Genomic DNA, 15,443 nt, shown 5'->3' on the forward strand with positions numbered 1-15,443 from the left:
AAGACTCAGAACATCGACAATCATGCACTTGGCCAAAAAGGGCGTATGCGTTTTTTCCTGAATATATTCAGGAAAAAATGCATACGCCCTTTTTGGCCAACCAAGCAAGCTTGCAAAGGAAATCTGCACTACAATGAAGTCTCACTTCCCCCCAGTCAAAAGGGCCATCTGAAAAAAGTGTAAAATCCAGAAAGGCAGGACAGGCCATGGAGAACTGGGAGCCTTGTTATGCTGATGGGCGGGATGTAAATTGCCAACAGCAACTCTGGAGAAGTGTATGGTGTTTCCTGAAACATCTAAAAACCAAAGCAACAGAGCCTAGGGCACTTCCACTTATGGTCCTATAGCTTAAGGAAATTAAAATCAAAAAGACACAGCCACCCCAAAGTTTGGGACGGCTCTGTTTACAGGACCTCGTTTACGGTACAAGTTCAATATCACAGAAAGCGAAAAATGGATAAAGAAGTTGTTGTACTTACGAACAATGCAATATCACTCAGCAATGAAATCTATGTCATCAGGCCCATAGCAGCATAATGAGTGGATTCAGGTACGATGATCCTAACTGAAATAAGTCACACAGAAAAAGAAACATCATAAGATATAACTAATACAGAATGTAAACTTGGCTACACAGGAACTGAATTACAAAACAGAACAGGGTCTCAAATGTAGAAAACCAACTTATGCTTGCTTAAGGGGAAAGGTGAGTTGGGGTGCTGCATAAAACCAGAGATTGAAATTAGCACAGATACCATTCCATAAGCCAAATATGTAATAGACAAGAGCTACTCCTTGCTCAACGAAGTGGACACAACACCCCATATTAAACGCCTAAGTATATACCTGACTAGTAAGAATCTTAAAACCTATGGATTTATATGTCTCCGAAAGAGAATCAAGCATGTGTACAGCGGCATGAACACAGCAGTGATAGGATTGGTGAGGTTCGGTGAGCAAATGCAGACCCTTTGAAGTCATATTGCATGGTACCCATTCCATGGGTCTCAACTCTCCAGGTTTAAGGGATTCTTCCTTCAGCTAAAACATGCATGTGGAACCCAGAGTATGATCCACCGAGTGATCGGGAAACGTGTTCAAATGTGTCTCAGTTTTCGTCCCCTGGTACTCGGGTGCAACATTGCAGACGCTTTACTAACACTCTCCCCACTTGGAGAGTCAGTGCCTTTAACCTCCTGTGTGGCCCAGTTTGCAATTTCTGCGGAAAATGAACAGGAATAGGGAGAACCAATGAGAGACTAGCTGGAGGTGTCTGGACGGGCAAATTTAACTCTCATTTCCCACCAGGAAGAGGAATTAACCAAAGGCTCAGCGTGCCGTGCCGGAACCACACTAGGGCTGAAGCAATCCTGCGGTGTTTCGGCCAGCTCACAAGAAAGCGAGTTGAAGAAAGGAGCTCAGGGGCACTGTCATTCACAAACCTGCAGAGTTATAAATGACAGCTATCGTCCAAAAATATATTGAAGTAAGGCTGCCAAGAGAACTTGAAAGCGGGGCAGAATTGCAGGAAACCGATTTCAGAAGGTACACGGGAGTCGCTCTTAAAGCATAGGAAAAGAGACAGAACTTGGAAAATAATGCACTTGGCAAAAATGGGCATATGTGTTTTATCCAGAGCTCTCATAACTGAGGGGAGGAGATTCCCAGCAGGCTCCAACTGCCACCTGAGGGCTCACATTGCCAAGGCAATGTGAGCAAGCCAGGCAGGAGTTACCTCACAGCAGAGGTCCCACCTCACAGAAGGGTGAGAAACCCAGCCAACATCAGACTCTCACCAGAGGGCCCACATCACCAAGGGGATGGGAACCAGTCAGGAGTGTCTTCACACCAGTGGGGCCACATCATCGAAAGGTGAGGTACTCAGCACATGTGTCCTCAAACCAGAGGACCCACATCACCAAGGGCCTCGGAGTGAGGCAGGCAGGAGTAGCCTCACAACACTGGGCCCATAGAATAAAAAAGTGAGGAATCCAGCAGTTGGAACCTCCCAGCAGGCGGCCCAGAGCACCGAGGCTATGGGATCCAGGCCACAGTGAACTCACAGAAGAGGGCCCATGTCATGAAACTGAGCAACCCAGCCATTGGGACCTCAGAGCAGGAGGCCCACATCCCCATGGGGATGGAAATCTGTTAGGACTGTCCTCGCACCCTTGAGAACGTATCAGAAAATTTTGGGCGACCAGCAGTTAGGGCCTGACGCAAGAGGACCCTCATCATCAAGGGAAGGAGGCTCCCAGCAGGCTCCAACTGCCACCAGAGGGCTGACGTCTCCAAGGCGATGTGTGCCAACCAGGCACGAATGACCTCACAGCAGAGGGCCCACCTCAGAGAAGTGTGACGAACCCAGTCAGGATCAGACTCGCACCAGAGGACCCACATCACCAAGGGGATGAGAACCAGGCAGGAGTGTCCCCACACCAGTGGGACAACATCATCGAAAGGTGAGGATCCCAGCACATGTAGCCTCAAACCACAGGAACCACATCACCAAGAGGTTCAGAATGAGGCTGGCAGGACCGGCCTCACAACACAGGGTCCATAGAATATAAAAGTTGAGGAATCCAGCAGTTGGAACCTCCCAGCAAGTGGCCCAGAGCACTGAGGTTATGGGATCCAGGCCACAGTGAACTCACAGCAGAGGGCCCACATCATGAACCTGTGAGCAGCCCAGCCGTTGGGACCTCAGAACAGAAGGCCCACATCCCCATTGGGATGGGAACCTGGCAGGAGTGGCTTCGCACCACTTAGCACATATCAGAAAATGTTAGGAGCCCAGCAGTTAGGGCCTGACGCCAGGGGGCCCTCATAACTGAGGGGAGGAGACTCCCAGCAGGTTCCAACTGCCAACAGAGGGCCCACGTCTACAAGGTGGCATGCGCCAGCCAGGCAGTAGTGACCTCACAGCAGAGGGCCTATCTCACAGAAGGGTGAGGAACCGAGGCAGGATGAGACTCTCGCCAGAGGGCCCACAACACCAAGGGGATGGGAACCAGTCAGGACTGTCCTCCCACCAGTGGGGCCACATCATCGAAAGGTGAGGAACCCAGCACATGTGGCCTCATATCAGAGGACATACATCACAAAGGGGATGGGAGTGAGGCAGGTAGGAGTAGCCTAAAAACAGAGGGCCCAAAGAATAAAAAAGGTGAGGAATCCAGCAGTTGGAACCTCCCAGCAGGCGGCCGAGAGCACAGAAGCTATGGGATGCAGGCAGGAGTGAACTAACACCAGAGAGCCCACATCATGAAACTGTGAGCAACCCAGGCGTTGGGACCTCAGAGCAGAAAGCCCACATCCCCATGGGGATGGGAACCTGACAGGAGTGTCCTGGCATCACTGGGTTCACATCAGAAAACGTGGGGAGCCCAGCAGTTAGAGCCTGATGCAAGAGGGCCGTCATCACCGAGGGCAGGAGGCTCCCAGCAGGTTCCATGTGCCAACAGAGGGCCCACGTCACCAAGGTGATGTGTGCAAGTCAGGCAGGATTGACCTCACAGCAGAGGGCCTACCTCACAGAAGAGTGAGGAACCCAGCCAGGATAAGACTGTCACCAGAAGGCCCACATCACCAAGGGGATGGGAACCAGGCAGGAGTGTCCTCACACCAGTGGGGCCACATCATTGAAAGTTGTGGAACCCAGCACATGTGGCCTCAAACCAGAAGACCCACATCACGAAGGGGTTGCGAGTGAGGCAGGCAGGAGGAGCATCACAACACAGGACCCATAGAGTACAAAAGTTGAGGAATCGAGCAGTTGGAACCTCCCAGCAGGTGGCCAAGAGCACAGAGGCTATGGGATCCAGGCCACAGTGAACTAACACCAGAGAGCCCACATCATGAAATTGTGATCAACCCAGCCATTGGAACCTCAGAGCAGAAGGCCCACATCCCCGTGGAGATGGGAACCTAAGAGGAGTGCCCGAGCATCACTAGGCTCACTAAGAAAAGTTGGGGAGCCCAGCAGTTAGGGCCTGACGTCAGAGGGCCCTCATCACAGAGGTGAGGAGGCTCCCAGCAGGGTCCAAGTGCCACCAGAGGGCTCATGTCAACAAGGCGAGGTGAGCAAGCCAGGCAAGAGTTACCTGATAGTAGAGGGCCCACCTCACAGATGGGTGAGGAACCCAGCCAGGATCAGACTCTCACCAGAGGGCCCACATCACAAAGGGGATGGGAACCAGTCAGGATTATCCTCACACCAGTGGGGCCTCATCATCTTAAGGTGAGGAACCCAGCACATGTGTCCTCAAACCAGAGGACCCACATCACCAAGGGCCTTGGAGTGAGGCAGGCAGGAGTAGCCTCACAACACAGGGCACATAATATAAAAAACGTGAGGATTCCAGCATTTAGACCTTCCAGCAGGTGGCCCAGAACACCGAGGCTATGGGATCCAGGCCACAGTGAACTCACAGCAGAGGGCCCACATCATAAAACTGTGAGCAACCCAGGCGTTGGAACCTCAGCGCAGAAGGCCCACATCCCCATGGGAATGGGAACCTGGCTGGAGTGTCCTCGCACCACTGGGCACACATCAGAAAATGTGGGGAGCCCACCATTTAGGGCCTGACGCCAGAGGGCCGTCATCACCGAGAGGAGGAGGCACCCTGCATGCTCCAACTGCCACCAGAGGGCTCACGTCTCCAAGGTGACGTGTGCCAGCCAGGCAGGAGTGACCTCACAGCAGAGGGCCTACCTCACAGAACGTTGAGGAACCCAGCCAGGATTAGACTCTCGCCAGAGGGCCCACCTCACCAAGGGGATGGGAACCAGGCAGGAGTGTCCTCACACGAGTGGGGCCACATCATCGAAAGGTGAGGAACGCAGCACATGTGGCCTCAAGCCATAGGACAGTCATCACCAAGGGGCTGGCAGTGAGGCAGGCAGGAGGAGCCTCACAACAGAGGGCACATAGAATACAAAAGTTGAGGAATCCAGCAGTTGGAACCTCCCAGCAGGCGGCTCAGAGCACCGATGATAAGGGATCCTGGCCGGAGTGAACTCACAGCAGAGGGCCCACATCATGGTACTGTGAGCAAGCCAGCCATTTTGACCTCAGAGCAGAAGGCCCATATCCCCATGGGGATGGGAACCTGGCAAGAGTGTCCTCACTCACTTGGCGCACATCAGAAAATGTGGGGAGCCCAGCAGTTATGGCCTAAGGCAAGAGGGCCCTCATCACCGAGGGGAGGAGGATCCCAGCACACTCCAACTGCCACCAGAGGGCCCACGTCGTCAAGGTGACGTGTGCCAGACAGGTATGATTGACCTCACAGCAGAGGGCCCACCTCACAGAAGGGTGAGGAACCCAGCCAGGATCAGACTCTCACCTGAGGGCCCACATCAGCAAGGGGATGGGAACCAGTCAGGACTGTCTTCCCTCCAGTGAGGCCACATCATCGAAAGGTGCGGAACCCAGCACATGTGGCCTCAAATCAGAGGACACATATCACAAAGGGAATGGGAGTGAGGCAGGCAGGAGTAGCCTAAAAACAGAGGGCCCAAAGAATAAGAAAGGTGAGGAATCCAGCAGTTGGAACCTCCCAGCAGGCGGCCGAGAGCACAGAAGCTATGGGATGCAGGCAGGAGTGAACTAACAGCAGAGAGCCCACATCATGAAACTGTGAGCAACCCAGGCGTTGGGACCTCAGAGCAGAAGGCCCACATCCCAATGGGGATGTGAACCTGGCTGGAGTGTCCTCGCACCACTGGGCGCACATCACAAAATGTGGGGAGCCCAGCAGTTAGGGCCTGACGCCAGAGGGCCCTCATCACCGAGGGGAGGAGGCTCCCAGCAGGCTCCAAGTGCCACCAGAGGGCTCATGTCCACAAGGCGAGGTGAGCAAGCCAGGCAGGAGTGACCTCACAGCAGACGGCCCACCTCACAGATGGGTGAGGAACCCAGCCAGGATCAGACTCTCAACAGAGGGCCCACATCACCAAGGGGATATGAACCAGGCAGGAGTCTCCTAAGACCATTGGTCCCACATCATCGAAAGGTGAGGAACCCAGCACATGTGGCCTCAAACCAGACGACACACATCATGAAGGGGCTGGGAGTGAGGCAGGCAGGAGGATCCTCACAACAGAGGGCCCAAAAAATTAAAAAAGTGAGGAATCCGGCAGTTGGAACCTCCCAGCAGGCGGCCAAGAGCACAGAGGCTATGGGATCCAGGCCTCTGTGAACTAACACCAGAGAGCCCACATCATGAAAATGTGAACAACCCAGCCGTTGGGACCTCAGAGCAGAAGGCCCACATCCCCATGGAGATGGGATCCTAAGAGGAGTGCCAAAGCATCACTGGGCTCACTAAGAAAAGTTGGTGAGCCCAGCAGTTAGGGCCTGACCCAAGAGGGCCCTCATCACAGGGGGGAGGAGATTCCCAGCACGCTCCAACTGCCACCACGCGGCTAACTTCACAAGGCAATGTGTGCCAGCCATGCAGCAGTGACCTATCAGCAGAGGGTCTCCCTCACAGAAGGGTGAGGAACACAGCCAGGAACAGACTCTCACCAGGGGGTCCACATAACCACGTGGATGAGAACCAGGCAGGAGTGTCCTCACACTAGTGGGGCCACATCATCGAAAGGTGAGGAACCCAGCAAAGGTGGCCACAAACCAGAGGACCCACATCACCAAGGGGTTGAGAGTGAGGTAGGTGTCGGACGGGCATATTTAACTCATTCCCCACCAGGAAGAGGAATTAACCAAAGGCTCAGCATGCCCTGCCAGAAGCAGATTAGGGCCTGAAGCAGTCTTGCGGGTTTGCGGCCAGCTCACAAGAAAGCGAGTTGAAGAAAGGAGCTCAGGGGCCCTGTAATTCACAAACCTGCAGAGTTATAAATGACAGATAACGTCCAAAAATATATTGAAGTAAGGCTGCGAAGAGGACTTGAAAGTGGGGCAGAATTTCAGGAAACCGATTTCAGGAGGTAGACTGGATTTGCATTTAAAGCATAGGAAAAGAGGCAGAACATCGACAATGATGCACTTGGCAAAAAAGGGCGTATGAGTTTGTTCCTGAATATATTCAGGAAAAAACACATACGCCCTTTTTGGCAAACCAAGCAAGCTTGCAATGGAAATCCGAACTACTATGAAGTGTCACTTCCCCCCGGTCTAAAGGGCCATCTGAGAAAAGTGTAAAATCCAGGAAGGCAAGACAGGCCATGGGGAAAAAGGAGCCTTGTTATGCTGATGGGCGGGATGTAAATTGCCAACAGCCACTCTGGAGAAGTGTATGGTGTTTCCTGATACATCTGAAAAACAAAGCAACAGAGTCTAGGGCATTTCCACTTATGGTCCTATAGCTTAGGGAAATTAAAATCCAAAAGACACAGCCACCCCAAAATTTGGGACGGCTCTGTTTACAGGAACCTCTTCTACAGTACAAGTTAAATATCCCAGAGAACAAATAATTGATAAAGAAGTTGCGGTACTTATGGACAACAGAATACCACTCAGCAATGAAATCTGTGTCACCAGGCCTGTACCAGCATAATGAGTGGATTGAGGCACGATGATTCTAAGTGAAATAAGTCACACAGAAAAAGAAACATCATAAGGTATCACTAATGCACGGAATGTAAACTTGGCTACACATGAACTGAATTACAAAACAGAACAGGGTCTCAAGTTTAGAAAACCAACTTATGCTTGCTTAAGGGGAAAGGTGAGTTGGGGTGCTGCATAAAACCAGAGATTGAAATTAGCACAGATACCATTCCATAAGCCAAATATGTAATAGACAAGACCTACCCCTTGCTCAACGAAATGGACTCAACAATGAGGTATCACCTCACACCTGTTAGAATGGGCATCATCTGAAAATCTACAAACAACAAATGCTGGAAAGGGTGTGGAGAAAAGGAAGCCTCTTCCACTATTGTTGGGAATATAAATTGATACAGTCACTATGGAGAACAATATGGAGTTTCTTAAGAAACTAATACTAGAATTACCATATGATACAGCAATCCCAGTACTGGACATATACCCAGACAAAACCATAAATCAAAAAGAGACATTCACTGCAATGTTCATTGCATCACTATTTACAATATCGAGGTAATGGAAGCAACCTAAATGCCCACAGACAGACGAATGCATAAAGATGTGGTACATATATAAAATGGAATATTACTAAGCCATGAAAGGAATGAAACTGGGTCATTTGTAGAGACGTCGATGGATCTAGAGACTGTCATACAGAGTGAAGTAAGTCAGAAAGAGAAGAACAAATCTTGTATATTCATGCATATATGTGGAACCTAGAAAAACTGTACAGATTAACCGTTTTGCAAGGCATAAATAGAGCAACAGATGTAGACAACAATCGTATGGACAAGGGGGGAAAGCTCTTGGGGGGGTGGTGGTGGGAGGAGTTGAGAGATTGGGATTGGCATGTAAACATTTATATGTATAAAATAGATAACCAATAAGAACCTGCTGTATAAAAATATAAAATAAAATTAAAAATTAAAAAGAAATAAAATTTAAAAAATAAAACAGAAAAAACAATTATTCCCTTCACATACATGTATTTATATGAATAAATTATTTCCATGCTTATATCTGTAAATACAAAAAAGAGGAATAAAATCTACCTTGAACCAAAAACGAAAAAGAGAGAAAAAAAAAAAACAGAACCCACCAGTTACTCAGAGGAAAACCGTATCAGGGCACTTGCTCCAGTTGTAAACAATTCTGAAGTTGGTCAGTGGTGGGGAATCGTCTCCCATTCAGCCAGCAGCCCCCACACAACAAGCGTCCTCATTGCAAAGCTGGGGCACCGTGCCGAGGCATCTGTGAGTAAACGTGAGCTGAGCCCCAGGCCAGTTGCTGCTGAACTGTTCCCACCCTTCCCAGGTAAAACACCTGAATATATACAAGGACTTGAAAGCCTAGAGGAAGGGCCATGGAGCCACACGAGTGACAGCATGCCAGCTGACTTGGTGCCTGCAGGCCAGCCAGGATGGTCCTGGCCCTGGGTGCTCTTCTGGAAGATTTCCATTTCCCTGCCTGAGATACCCGTCCTGTCCCTGCCCCCACTGCTTTTTTCCTTCCTCACCTCTGCCCAGGGAGAAATTCCAGCAGCAGGTATGGGTGACACATCCTCTTCTTTAGCAGGTGGCAGCCTGGCAACTGCTGCAGAAAGTCCAGCAGAGCCCCACTCACACTGGGCCACCCACAAAGCCGTGGCCTCTCACTCCCTCCCACCAGCCCAGCCCCGAGACTGCTGACAGGGCAGAGAAAATGGCGTCAGGCACAGCTGCAGGGGCTCTTGCTGCCTGGAGTGGTATTTATATTGATCTCAACCCAGGCACACCTGGGGAGGGCTGGCCGGCACGGTAAGGCTGCCCAGGTCAGCCAATCATCACCCCTCAGGGGCTCACAGTTGCAGAAAAGGGAACTTGCTGAACCGGCCAGGTCCAAGGAACAGGTGTGGGCTCCTGAGAGTCAGGATAGACAAGGGGCTGCAGCTTTGGCTTGTTTTCTAATCATTTTATCTGGCCCATGAGTGGGAGACAACTTCAAGAAAACCCTCTCCTAATGAGAGGAACCCAGGAGTCAGGGAGAGGAGGGGGTGGGTGGTGGTTGGAGACAGAGGCCTGGTGCCCTGGGTGCAGTGGAAGTCTCTGGAAGACCAGGTGGAGGGAGGCCACACACAGTGATGCCCAGGGTCACAGACCTGTCGGAGCTGCTGTTTGTTAGTTCAAGTCCTGCTCTGAGGTGCTCTGTGTCAGCTCTGAGCAACAGGTGAGCTGGGGGTGCTCTTCAATGAGGGCTATGTGCACGGTTCCTGTGTGCCCAGCCCTGCCACGGTACCTGCAAGGGTAGCTCTGTATCCTGGGAGGGGCCTGACCATGAGAGCCCCGTGGGCTGGGTTGGGGGTGGGGTACCTGCCCAGGAGAGCTCCATATCTTGGGATTGGCCTGACCACGAGAGCCCCATGGGCTGCTGGGGACCTGGTAAAGGATGTCAGGACAGTCAGTGAAGCCACCGAGGATATACCTCCAGTTGCTCCTGATTCCTACACCCTGCTGGTCATTCTACCAACCACCAGGACATGGTATTCTGTATTAGTCTTCAATGATGCCTTCTTTTGTATTCCATTAGTCCCAGAGTCACAAGAAATTTTGGCTTGTGAGTGGCAGGACTCAACATACAACTAAAACAATACTTCCGGGCCGTCTTGCCCCAAGGGTTCAAAAATTCCCACACCATCTTTGGGGAAAGCTTAGCTAAAGACCGAAAAGTTCTACCTCTGGAAAAGGAAACCCTCCTTCAATATGCAGATGACATTCTGATCGCCAGCCCTACTAAGGAGGCCTCTGAACTACCAAGCCAATAAAGGATAGAAGTTGTCCAAGAAAAAGCTCAAATATCACAGACTGCGGTGACCTGCCTGGGCTTCATTCTCACACAAGGTCAGAGAAGCCCATCCCAGGAAAGGGAAGAAACCGTTTGCAGCCTTACCCCTTTCTAAAACTAGAAGACAGCTTAGGGGTTCCTGGGGAGGCCAGGGTTTGCTGCTTCTGGATCCCTAACTACAGTCTACTAGCTGGGCCTCTATATGAAACACTGAAAGGAAAAGATGATGATCCTTTTGAACAGAATCCAGAAGTGGCCTTTCAAGAATGGAAAGAGCAGTCAATTCAGACCCTTGCCCTGGAACTCCCTAATTGAGCTAAACCCTTTGACCTTTACATTCCTGGTGAAACGTGAATCGCCATTGGAGAATTAGTGCAAAAACTGGGACCACTTGAAATGGAACAACGCAAGAATGCCATCCAGGTAGGATAAACTACAGTCACCAAGGGGCTTGGCCCACTGCCACATCTGGCCAAGATACTGGCGGTATCTAAAAACCTGGAAATCTGCAGCCCAAAAGGCCACCTCCCTCCTAAGGGAAAAAGACCCCACGTGGTGATCCTAATCACCAACCATGCCCTGAAGTTGCAGGGTTCGCTCCGTGGGCACACCGACCTCGAGTGAGGAGGCCCTCCAACTCCAACATCCAGAGAGATAACCGGGGGCAACAGGGCACCATGACGACTCGTGTGAACATCACTTGACCTGGAGTTTCTCTCATAAAACAACAATAGTGTGTCCCGAAGGAGTAGACTACTGCTTGCAGGACTTACTGCACCCAGAGGGGAGCTAATAATCTTGGCGGGGGAACCGTATATCACACTGTCACCATAGAAAAGCCTACAGACACCGTGATGATGGTGGCCAATAAGACCGGCTGGACTCCTGTTTACTTCAAAAGGCTGTTGACTCAGTGGCCATCATGGTCCTTGATCACCACTGACCCTGGACTGTCTGGGAGTTGAGCGGGCAGGGCTCTGACACCTGGTGCTGTTTTTACGTTAATTCAGGGGCCTAATTGAAGAAAATGCAGACTACTGGTCAGAGCATCTAGGCTGGCAGAAACGGTCAGCCTAAGGTGGCCGAACAAATGTGGGGCGGGGTGAAATCGGCCCCCACAGCGTCTCTGCACATCTCTTTCCTGGACCCTTAAAGGTCATTAGAATCTATAACACTTCCAATGCTGGTGCTCAGGCGGACGAGCAGGGAGGCAGGGGTCCTGGGGCCAATCAACGTCACCTGGAGGCTGCTGGGGAGAAGTTCTGACCCTCGTCCCCTGGTATGAGGGCTCCCAACTCAGCACTCAGCAGTTACAGAAGAAGGGTCTGCACCCTCAGCACTCCAAGAATGAGGAACGGGACAAAAGGCAGAGGAGGGGTTTGTCCCCAGCAAAGCCCATTAAAAATCCCTGGGAGATAAAAATAGAATCTGGGCAATAAAGTCAAGTCTGACCTTTTTTATCCTTTGTGCTTTGTCTAATTTCACGTGCTCCTAGGGTCCCGCATGCAGAGGTTCCACACCCGGCACTTCAGACCAGATTTCCTAGTGCAGAATGGCTGGGTCGACACCTCAGCTCCTGGGGCCCAGTGCAGACTCCGAGATATAGAGCCTGAGCTGCAGCCAACCCGGCCCTCGAGAGCTCCGCCCCCTCCCTCCCACTGACTCTCACAGGATCTCTACACAGCAGCCCAGCCCACAGCCCACGGGGTAGTGCATGCTCTCACCTCTCCATTCTCTGATCAAAATATAAAGTTTCCTTTGCTTGTGAACCAAACTCAGTCTCGATCTGTTGGCCCCAATGACACTGGGCAGGGGGACACTTGTTGGGGTCCACTCTGGAGGATCAGTAACAGAAATTGAGACTATTATAACTTCAATGAACAGATGTGTGAGCCAAACTGTAGTTAACATAGAACAGTTTATAAGGCTCGGGTAAAATAAGATGTTTCTAACACTTCCATTTGATATTTCCATCACTTTATTATAAGCAAGTTCAGTGAAAAGGTTTGTCTTATTTGTCAGGTCAATATTAGAGAAATGAAGTGATTTCTTTCCAAGGATGTACATCTAATAATCTTGGTTAAAGCTTCAATCTTGTTTTAAATGCTTTTCCATTGAAAATGATACCTCTCTTTCAGCTCCCCCATTTCTGAGAAGTATAAAATCTTATAATTTATTATTACCAAAGGGGAAAGGTGGGAGGAGGGATAAATTAACAGTTTGGAATTAACACATACACACTGCTATGTATAAAATAGATCATCAACAAGGAACTACTGTATAGCACAGGGAACTACACTCAATATTTTGCAATAACCTATAAGGGGAAATAATCGGAAAAAGAATAGATATTTTTATTGACATCATCTATCAATGACAGTTAAAGTGTAACCTAAGGGAAGCCGGTGGTGAGTGCTTCTGACCCTGAAGACTTCAATCATCTAAAGTTTGGACTCTGCCTACTTCCCCAGCCCTTAATGAACATATGTGTAGCCGTAGCTTAAAAAACTCCCCAGTTTGGGTTTCGGGGAGACACTGATTTTGAAAAAGCCCTGGTGTTCTCCTTACATGAATGGGACTCTTCCTACTGCTAAAACATGTCTGTCACACCCAGAGGATGGTATACCGTCTGATCGGGAAGAGTTTGGAAAAGGCATCTCATCTCCTCATCTCCTGGTGCTCGGGTTCACCCCTCCAGCGTCTTTACTAACAGTCTCCCCACTTGGAGATGTCAGCACTGTCAACATCCTGTTGCGTACAGTTTGGAATTTGTCCAGAGGATGAAGCGGAAGGATGAGGAACAATGAGAGACAAGTCCTAGGTGTTCAGACAGGCACATGTCACTCTAATTTCCAATCAGGAAGATGAATTGACCAAAGGCTAGGGCTGCCCATGGAAACAGTATAGGGCTTGAGGAAATCCCACTGCTTTGTGACCAGTTCCCATAAACACAAGTTGAACAATGGAACTGAGGGGCAGTAAAATTCACGAAACTGCAGAGTTGAAAATATCTATCACTGAAAAATGTCTTGAGGAAAGTCAGAGAAAAGGATTGGTAAGCAAGGGAGAATGGCAGGAAAGGGATTTGAGGAGGTAGAAAGGACTCGCCATTAAGCACAAGAAAAGGGGCTGAACATTGCCAACATTGCAGTTGGCCAAAAAGGCTGTATGCGTTTTTTTCTGTATATATTCAAGAAAAGGGCATACACTTTTTTAGCCAACCAAACAGGTGGGCACTGGAAATCAATACTACAAAAGATATCACTTCGCATCAGTCAGAAGAGCCATCCTCATAAAGTGTAAACACCAGAAATGCAGGACAGGGCAAGGAGAAGAGGGAGCCCTGTGAGGCTTATAGTGGAAATGTATATTGCCAACGGCCATTCTGGAGAAGTGTATTGTGTTTACTAAAGCATCTAAAAAATGAGCTACAGAGCATAGGGCACTTGCACTCATGGGCGTATATCTTGGGAAAAACAAAAATCGAGAGGACACAGGCACCCCAATGTTTACTGCCTCTCTGTTTAAAAGATCCTCGACTAGGATATAACTTAAATGTCTCTGGAGGGAAAAAATGGATAGAGATGTGGTACTTATGTAGAGTGGACTATTACTCAGCCTGGAAATCAATGAAATATGGCCAGTTGTAACAACTCCAGAGGAGTTACGTATGATCATTCTAAGTGACATAATTCAAAAAGAAAAAGACACGTATCATAAGATATCACTTAAAGGTGGAATCCAAAATGGCTACACATGAAATAAATTACAAAACAAAAACATAGTCAAATATGTAGAAAACACGCGTAAGGCTGCTAAACGGGAAAGGTGGGGAGGGGTGAGGCATCATCCAGGAGGTTGAAATTAGCAAAGATACCATTCCAAATACCAAACTGATAATCAACAAGGCCTACACGGTAGCTAAAAGAACTGCACTCAGCACACTCAAGTCACCGGAAAAGAATATCTATGACTGGTAAGAATCTGAAAAAGAATTTATTGATGTCTCTCTGTACGTGAATCAAGTGGATGTACAGCAGCAAGAAACAGAGCTTTGAAAATCAGCTGTAACCAATATAGTAATAAATTGAAAAAAATAAACGACAGAGAGACAGAGAAAACCTCTTACAACCTTTCCTCAGGGATGGTGATGCAACGTGGATTGAACACATCTAGACCCACAGCAGGATGAGACATAAGGCTGGAAACTGTTCGCGCTAAGAGAAATGTGAGGTTGGATGAGGAAATGCACACCCTTTAAAGTAATACTACCTGGTACCCATTCAATGGGTCCCAAATCTGCAGGTTCAAGGAATCTTCCTACAGCTAAAACATGCATGGAAAACCCAGAGGACTGTACACCATGTGATCGGGAGATGTGTCTAAAATGCACCTCATTTATCCTCTCCTGGTGCTCCTGTTCATCATTCCAGCCACGTTACTTAGAATCTCCCCACTTAGAGAATCAGCACATTTAAACTTCTGTTTCACACATTTTGCAAATTGTGAGGAGGATGAACGGGAAGAGGGGGAACCAATGAGAGAATAGTTGTAGGGGTTTGGAAGGGCACATGTCACTCTAATTTCCCATTAAGAATAAGAATTAAAAAAAGGCTCAGCCCGCCTCGCCGGAGCCAAAATAGGGCCTGAAGCAATCCTGTGGCTTTGAGGCCAGCTCACAAAAGAGCAACTTAAAAAATGGAGCTCAGGGTCACTGCAATTCACAAACCTGCAGAGTTATAAATGAAAACTAACGTCCAAAAATATGTTGAGGTAAGGCAAAGAAGAGGATCTAAATGCAAGACAGAATTGCAAGAAACAGATTTCAAGAGATAGATTGGACTCGTCTTTAAAGCACATGAAAAGCGGCAGAATTTCGACAATGATGCAGTAGGCCCAAAAGGGAGTATGCGTTTTTTCCTGAATATATCCAGGAAAAAACGCATACGCACTTTATGGGCAACCAAGCAAGCAATCAATGCAAATGTGCACAACAAAGAAGTCTCATTTCCCACTGGTCAAAAGGGCCATCCGAAAAAATTGTAAAAAC

The sequence above is a fragment of the Orcinus orca genome, chromosome 4, assembly GCF_937001465.1.
Source record: "Orcinus orca chromosome 4, mOrcOrc1.1, whole genome shotgun sequence".
Lineage (NCBI taxonomy): Eukaryota > Metazoa > Chordata > Mammalia > Artiodactyla > Delphinidae > Orcinus > Orcinus orca.